The following is an 8,899-nucleotide window of genomic DNA, read 5'->3' on the forward strand; positions in this document are numbered from 1 at the left end:
ACAAACTTAGAATTTAACAAGTTTTGACTTAAAACTTGACCAATATAAAGACATAGATTGGAAATATATCTTAGAGGGTGATATGACTTGAAAACTAAAAAACACCTCAAAATGGTCTAGAGCATATGATCAGAAATCAACCAGACAAGGTTTTACTCAGACTCCAACTTTTTGTACAGTGGAAATATATGCATGTTATTTTAATTTACAAGACTACCATTTCTCCATTTGTATAATGGATTGATAATAAGAATCCTTCTGTTTTGAGAAATATATATATATATATATATATATATACTATAAAAGTCTATGCATATTACACTTCCTAAATTCTGTAGTTTGTGAAAAGATGAATCATGTTTTAAGATTATGACTGAAAGAGTCCTTCTAATAGTGAGAACAAGAGTGATATAATAAGGAACCTAAAAAGCAATAATGTGAAGAATCTTTCGCAGCAGAAGTCTAGAATTCTGATGGAAATTCCTATTTTCTGATTGTTAGCCTATTTTGATTCAAATCAATGGGAAAATTAAATTTTCTTTTAACGATTTTCCTCTCTTCTTATTCAAACTATGTTATGCTATATATGGGAGAAGGCAATGGCAACCCACTCCAGTGTTCTTGCCCGGAGAATCCGAGGGACAGGGCAGCCTGGTGGGCTGCCATCTATGGGGTCGCACAGAGTCGGACACGACTGAAGTGACTTAGCAGCAGCAGCAGCATATACACTTTTTTTCAAGTTCAGCACAATACATACAACCCACAGACTTTAATGACTTCCCTTTCTTGTCTTTTTCAAAATTATATTTTCTCATGGTTTATTTTATCATTTTACTAATTTGTCCTTCCATTTCAAGCTCAATCTTCTATTCTGCTTCCTTCTCATGGAACCAAACACCAAATGTTAGTTTCTTGAAGGACAATTTTCTGTTCTATTCATAGTATGTCTTTAGGATAATTTACCCAGTTTCATGTCTTTAACCTCTCTCTCCTTCTCTCAGGATACCTTAAAACTCATAGAACTAATTGGCTACACAAAATCTGCTTTCAGAAACCTCATTGCAATGTCAAATCTAGCATGTACAAAATGCTTCTAAAACACCCCATCCCCACTGAAACTGTTCCTTTCTTCACTGTGTGTAATTTAAATTTATAATTCACCCAGTTACTCCAGTGTTCCAGGAACCATGCTTGACTCTTGCTCACTTGACACAACCAATTCAGTTCAGTTCAGTTCAGTCGTTCAGTTGTGTCTGACTCTTTGTGACTCCACGGAATGTAGTATGCCAGGCTTCCTGTCCATCACCGACTCCTGAGCTTACTCAAACTCATGTCCACTGAGTCAGTGATGCCATACAACCATCTCATCCTCTGTCATACCCTTCTCCTGCCTTCAGTCATTCCCAGCATCAGGGACTTTCCAAATGGCACATCTAACCTAATTCCAAAATACATCTGCTGCCACGACACAAGCTAAATGTATTGGCAGGTGTTTGCTTGGACCACTGTGACAGTCTATAGCTTGGCCACCACTAAAACTTGAGCAAGACCCTGTGAGGCTCCAAGGAACTGTGTCCTTTTTGTCCTCCACTTTTTATAGGCAAGACTCTAGCCTTCCAGGACCTTCAATATTCCAAAGGGCAATTCAAACAGTTGCTAATCAAGGGAGGGCTTCCCCGCTGAATCAGTGATAAAGAATTCACCTGAAATGCAGGAGATGTGGGAGACATGGGTTTAATCCCTGCATCATGAAGATCCCCTGGAGAAGGAAATGGTGACCCACTCCAGTATTCTTGCCTGGATAATTCCATGGACAGAGGAGCCTGGCAGGCTACAGTCCATGGGATCGCAGAGAGTCAGACAAGACTCAGCACAGCAGCACAAAGCCACACAAGGAAGGAGCAGCTCAGAAACCACCTGAGGCAAGAATACAGGAACCAGAGAAGCTCATCAAGATTAGAAGACCATGGAGATGAGATTCACTTCAGTTCAGTCGCTCAGTCCTGTCCAACTCTTTGTGACCCCATGAACCACAGCACGCCAAGCCTCCCTGTCCATCACCAACACCCGGAGTCCACCCAAACCCATGTCCATTGAGTCAGTGATGCTATCCAACCATCTAATCCTCTGTCATCCACTTTTCCTCTTGCCCTCAATCTTTTCCAGCATCAGGGTCTTTTCAAATGAGTCAGCTCTTCGCATCAGGTGAACAAAGTATTGGAGTTTCAGCTTCAACATCGTTCCTACCAATGAACACCCAGGACTAATCTCCTTTAGGATGGACTGGTTGGATCTCTTTGCAGTCCAAGGGACTCTCAAGAGTCTTCTCCAACACCACAGTTCAAAAGCAGCAATTCTTCTGTGCTCAGCTTTCTTCACAGTCTAAATCTCACATCCATACATGACTACTGGAAAAACCATAGCCTTGACAAGATAGACCTTTGTTGACAAAGTAATGTCTCTGCTTTTGAATATGCTATCTAGGTTGGTCATAACTTTCCTTCCAAGGAGTAAGTGTCTTTTAATTTCATGGCTGCAATCACCATCTGCAGTGATTTTGGAGCCCAGAAAAATAAAGTCTGACACTGTTTCCACTATTTCCCCATCTATTTCCCATGAAGTGATGGGACCAGATGCTATGATCTTAGTTTTCTGAATGTTGAGCTTTAAGCCAACTTTTTCACTCTCCTCTTTCACTTTCATCAAGAGGCTCTTTAGTTCTTCTTCACTTTCTGCCATAAGGATGGTGTCATCTGCATATCTGAGGTTATTGATATTTCTCCCGGCAATCTTGATTCCAGCTTGTGCTTCCTCCAGCCCAGTGTTTCTCATGATGTACTCTGCATAGAAGTTAACTAAACAGGGTGGCAATATACAGCCTTGACATACTTTTTTTCCTTTTTGGAACCAGTCTGTTGTTCCATGTCCAGTTGTTGCTTCCTGACCTGCATACAGGTTTCTCAAGAGTCAGGTCAGGTGGTCTGGGATTCACATCTCCTTCAGAATTTTCCACAATTTATTGTGATCCACACAGTCAAAGGCTTTGGCATAGTCAATAAAGCAGAAGTAGATGCTTTGCTGGAATTCTCTTGCTTTCTCAATGATCCAGCAGATGTTGGCTATTTGATCTCCGGTTCCTCTGCCTTTTCTAAAACCAGATTGAACATCTGGAAGTTCACAGTTCATGCATTGCTGAAGCCTGGCTTGGAGAATTTTAAACATTACTTTACTAGTGTATGCTAATGCTAAGTCACTTCAGTCGTGTCCGTCTCTGTGCAACCCCATAGACGGCAGCCCACCAGGCTCCCCCGTCCCTGGGATTCTCCAGGCAAGAACACTGGAGTGGGTTGCCATTTCCTTCTCCAATGCATGAAAGTGAGAAGTCAAAGTAAAGTCGTTCAGTCATATCCGACTCTTAGCGACCCATGGACTGCAGCCTACCAGGCTTCTCTGTCCATGGGATTTTCCAGGCAAGAGTACTGGAGTGGGTTGCCATTGCCTTAGATGAGTGCATTTGTGCAGTAGTTTGAGCATTCTTTGGCATTGCCTTTCTTTGGGAGGAGATGAGATTAAGGGAGATATCATATCTTTGAACCACTAACAACCCTTCACCAAATCCTCTGGGGTTGGGACACATGGTTTGTGAGGGCAGAAGCTTGGTGTGTCCCTGTTTGCCTTGTTATTCAGTTGCTCAGTCATGTCTTACTCTTGGACATGCAGCATGGACTGCAGCACGCCATGCTTCCCTGTCCTTCACCATCTCCCAGTGCTTGCTCAAACTCATGTCCATTGAGTCAGTGATGCCATCCAACCATTTTGTCCTCTCTTGTCCTCTTCTCCTGCCTCAATCTTTCCCGGCATTAGGGTCTTTACCAATGAGTTGGCTCTTCGCATCAGGTGGCCAAAGTGTTGGAGCTTCAGCTTCAGCATCAGTCCTTCCAATGAATATTCAGGATTGATTTCTTTTAGGATTAACTAGTTTGATCTCCTTGCTGTTTAAGGGACTCTCAAGAGTATTCTCCAACATCATGATTCAAAAGCATCAATTCTTCAGTCCTGGCAAAGTAATAAATTTGTCCTTTCTGACTTGACTCAAAACTCTTTCTTCTAGGTTTGATTCAAGGAGAAGCTGAGCTTCCAGTAACAGGAAGGTCATTGATACACTTGAGAAAAAATAATGCTTCAGTGAATGTGATGACCTGCATTAATTATATTCAAAAGAGAATAGGAGAGGAACTGAAAGAGATAAAAACAGAAAAACTCCAGAATCTTGCAAAAAAGACAATTATTATTAATATAAAGCATGGTAATAATTTGAGAATGAAGCATTTTGAGGAATATGGAAAGGTGAAATGATAGTATATAAATAAATTTACTTTTTTCTGATTATACAAATAAATATATCTATAGAATAAATTTGGAAAAGTACTAATGTAGAATTTTTATTCCATAACAAGAAATTGATTTTCTTAACCTTGTATTATATTCTGTTGCAGCTATATATTACAGGAATTGGATTCCATTGCATGTAATGTTTTAAAGATCACTTTATCATTTAATCTTATATATATCACAAATACTGTTTTATTATTTGATAACTTAATTTTAATAATCTATAACTCTAAGCAGATATATAAATATATATATGTTTTAATCCCACATTCTTGTATATTTAGACTATTTTAAATATTTATTAATTATGCTTTTTTCTCATAAATAGGTGCTGTCTCTTAATTCTATCCAATTTGCAGGTCTCACTGCTCTTCATCTTTCTTTCATAACTCAGTCCCAGAGTCTGTTTTTCTAAACTCCCTATATCATATGTTTTCTTTGGATAATATTTCTCCCTGTTCCCTTCTGCTTTTTGGCTCACAGTGTGGCAGGCAATCCTCTCTTCAACTCTTTTAGTTTCCTCTTCTTTCAGCTCATTCTTCTGATGGTATAGTGCCCAAAGTGTTCAGCCTTCCATATTTTTCTCTTCTAATTTTACATTGTCTTTCTTGAAAGACTTCAGTCATCACATGTGAAATCTAGATCATATTTGTTGCCAAAATTCCAGACTCATGCATCCAACTTCCTACTGACCATGTATGTCTAAATCTACCCCAAATACTTCACACTGAACCAATCCCAGAGAGTCTTTATTATCTCTCTCTAGGACTTTTCCTATTTAGTATTCTCTACTTGATATCTAGTGACATAATTGGTTATATAATCTAGAAAAGCATTAAACTTCCTAAGTTTCTCATGCACACATACTGTGCTGTTCTTAGCCACTCAGTCATGTCTGACTCTTTGTAACCCCATGGGCTGTAGCCCACCAGGCACCTCTGTCCATGGGGATTCTCCAGGCAAGAATACTGGAGTGGGTTGCCATGCCCTCCTCCAGAGGATTTTCCCAACCCAGGGGTCACTTGGAGGCTCCTGCATTACAGGCAGATGCTTTACCTGCTGAGCCACCAAGGAAGCCCCATCCACCAATAATAATATAATCCCCTTGTCCAATTGATTATTCAGTAAACTTTTCTAATTGAAGATAGACACACTTCCTCTTCACTTCCTTGTCACAGAACTAGTCTAGAAATTTACCATCTCTTTACTAAAAATGAAAGTAGGCTTCTTCCAGATTGTCTTATGTTTTCTTTTATCTGCCTCCAATTTTCCAATCAAGTGCCTTCCAAAATGATTCTTCTAATTTGCAAGTCTGATGAATACATTCCTCACAAGATCTCAAACTTTGTATGCACAAGAAACACTGATGAAATTATTTAAATTACACATGTCAGATATCACCTTAGAACACAAATATTGATTAGATCTGTTATTTAACATTGCATGCAAATAAAACTAATAACATATAAAATAAAAATGAAAAATATAATAAGGACTTTGAATGCAATATATTATTCAAAATATGCATTATAAGGGGTTCCCTGGTAGCTTAGTGGTAAAGAATCCACTTGCCAATGCCAGAGATGCGGATTCAGTCCCTGGGTGGGGAAGAAGGAAATGGCTAACCATTTGCGTATTCTTGCCTGAAAAATCTGATGGAGAGAGGAACCTTGAGGGCTACGGTCCATGGGGTCACAAAAGAATCGGACACAACTTAGAAATAAAAATATACATATAAGTATAGATGTATATTAATAAGTGCATTTTATATGTTGCATATATGTACACATTTAAATTTATTTTTAAAAACACTACTATATAGCTATAATAATAATAGTAAATACTTCACTATTGGGTGGTTCCTTTAGTTTTACAGAGATAATTTTTCCTTTTCAGCAGTCATACCTACCTCTTTTTCCTCAATTTTTAATATATTTTGTATCATCATAAATATATATTATATAAAACATTTTATATATATATATAACTCAGAGAAGGCAATGGCACCCCACTCCAGTACTCTTTTTTTTAACTTTTATTTTTTTATATTCTTTCTTTTTATTTTTTTTTTTATTTTATAATATTGTATTGGCTTGGAAAATCCCATGGATGGAGGAGTCTGGTAGGTTGCGGTCCATGGGGTCGCTAAGAGTTGGACACAACTGAGCGACTTCACTTTCACTTTCACGCATTGGAGAAGGAAATGGCAACCCACGCCAGTGTTCTTGCCTGGAGAATCCCAAGGACCGGGGAGCCTGGTGAGCTGATGTCTATGGGGTTGCACAGAGTCAGACACGACTGAAGTGACTTACCAGTAGCATATATTTAACTATTTTCTCTGACTTGCTTTTTTAATCAAATATATTTTTCAACATTCAACATGGATGTAAGTAGTTATAAGAATTGATTTCCCCACAAACTGGTATTTGTTTCTACAACTATTTTTTTTTTGGGGGGGTGCTTCTCTTGTCAGTAAAACTCTGAGTTGCTTCTACTGATTCGCTATTTTAAAATCTATGCTTTGAATATTTATGCCAATTTTTTTCCAATGTCCATGTGAAAGAGCTTATCTATATCTAAAAGCCTACAGGTGGAATTACTGTGTTGTAAGTCATACAATTTCCAGCTTCACAGCTTTACAATAACATGTCATATTTTTTTCTTAAGCACTTCTAACGGAAGCCTTGGGCCATCTTACTAGATATGTACAATCCATGTTATAGATTTATTTCTATTATTATTTTTATTATTTCCTTTCCTATTGCAGTTTTGCTTTTCCTCTAGCACAAACGACTAAGCAGTAATGGATATATCCTGAAGATAGGGTATTTAAAAATAAAATTAGTTTTCTTTTTACAGACTTACTCCTTCTCAATTCTGAATACTGGTTTTCAATTATTTCACAAGAGTCATTTCCAACATTCTGAAGGAGATCAGCCCTGGGATTTCTTTAGAAGGAATGATGCTGAAGCTGAAACTCCAGTACTTTGTCCACTTCATGCGAAGAGTTGACTCATTGGAAAAGACTCTGATGCTGGGAGGGATTGGGGGCAGGAGGAGAAGGGAACGACAGAGGATGAGATGGCTGGATGGCATCACTGACTCGATGGACGTGAGTCTGAGTGAACTCCAGGAGTTGGTGATGGACAGAGAGGCCTGGCATGCTGTGGTTCATGGGGTCGCAAAGAGTCGGACACGACTGAGCAACTAATCTGATCTGATCTGATCACCCACAAAAATAGTATATTAGCCTTTGTCATGATAAATAAATAATTTAGGTAAGTGTAATTCTGTTTTACTGAGAAATTTTGATCTAAATAAAATTCAGTTCAGTTCAATTCAGTTCAGGCACTCAGTCGTGTCCGACTCTTTGTGACCCCATGAATTGCAGCACGCTAGGCCTCCCTGTCCATCACCAACTCCAGGAGTTTACCCAAACTCGTGTGCATCAAGTCGGTGATGCCACCCACCCATTTCATCCTCTGTCATCCCCTTCTCCTCCGGCCCTCAATCCCTCCCAGCATCAGAGTCTTTTCCAATGAGTCAACTCTTCGCATGAGGTGGCCAAAATATTGGAATTTCAGCTGTAGCGTCAGTCCTTCCAAAGAACACCCAGGACTGATATCCTTTAGAATAGACTGGTTGGATCTCTGAATATAAATGTGTTTTAAAAACAAAAGAAGCATGAGGGAATAATTGAATGCAGCATAAATAAATGATTTAGTTATATAAATGGACTTCCCTGGTGGCTCAAATGGTTATATAAATGCACAGACTCTTTGATGGACCATTGAAAGTCAACTTTTACTCCAAGTATAAAATTCCTTCCTCAATATACTTAAATATGATCACCCATACTTCTGCTTCAATAGTTTTAATAATGATGCCCATTAATTCAACTTTTCCTTACCAAAATGTAAACTCCCCATGGGCAGTGATTCTTACCTGCTTTATTTGTTTGTGTGCTTGTTTGCTTTGTGCTTGCTATATCTTTGCTTCCCAGATAAGTGTTTGACACATGGCAGGTGTTCAAAAACTATTTGGTAAATAAGCCAATGATATAATAATCATCTTTCTGTTTAATATTCTCCCAAGCCTTAGTTCTGCTCTGTAAAGCAACACAAAACATATTTTTGATTTATCTCTTACTAAAGCTTATGTAGTTCAAATGTGTCAAAATGTAGACTTCTGAGTCTTGTGTCTTATTTTCTCTCTAGTGCAATTGCAAACTTTTCAAGATCCTCTCCAGGTCTCTTATAGTATGCATTTAAGATCTCTCACCAAGCTAGGGATCTGATAATAAACTGTCTGGTTTTCCAGTGTGTTTTAATGTATGACGATCATAATTGCCTGACACATGTCAAGCACAGCAAATGGAAAAAAACAAAATCTTTCCTCCCATTTTTCACTCACATCCATGGAAGAACCCTATGATATTATAGGTCTAGCTATTTAATATTTGTGGTCATTCAGCACATATTAATATTTATATTAATGAAAACAAAGT

The sequence above is a fragment of the Bos indicus genome, chromosome 6 (assembly GCF_029378745.1).
Source record: "Bos indicus isolate NIAB-ARS_2022 breed Sahiwal x Tharparkar chromosome 6, NIAB-ARS_B.indTharparkar_mat_pri_1.0, whole genome shotgun sequence".
Classification (NCBI taxonomy): domain Eukaryota; kingdom Metazoa; phylum Chordata; class Mammalia; order Artiodactyla; family Bovidae; genus Bos; species Bos indicus.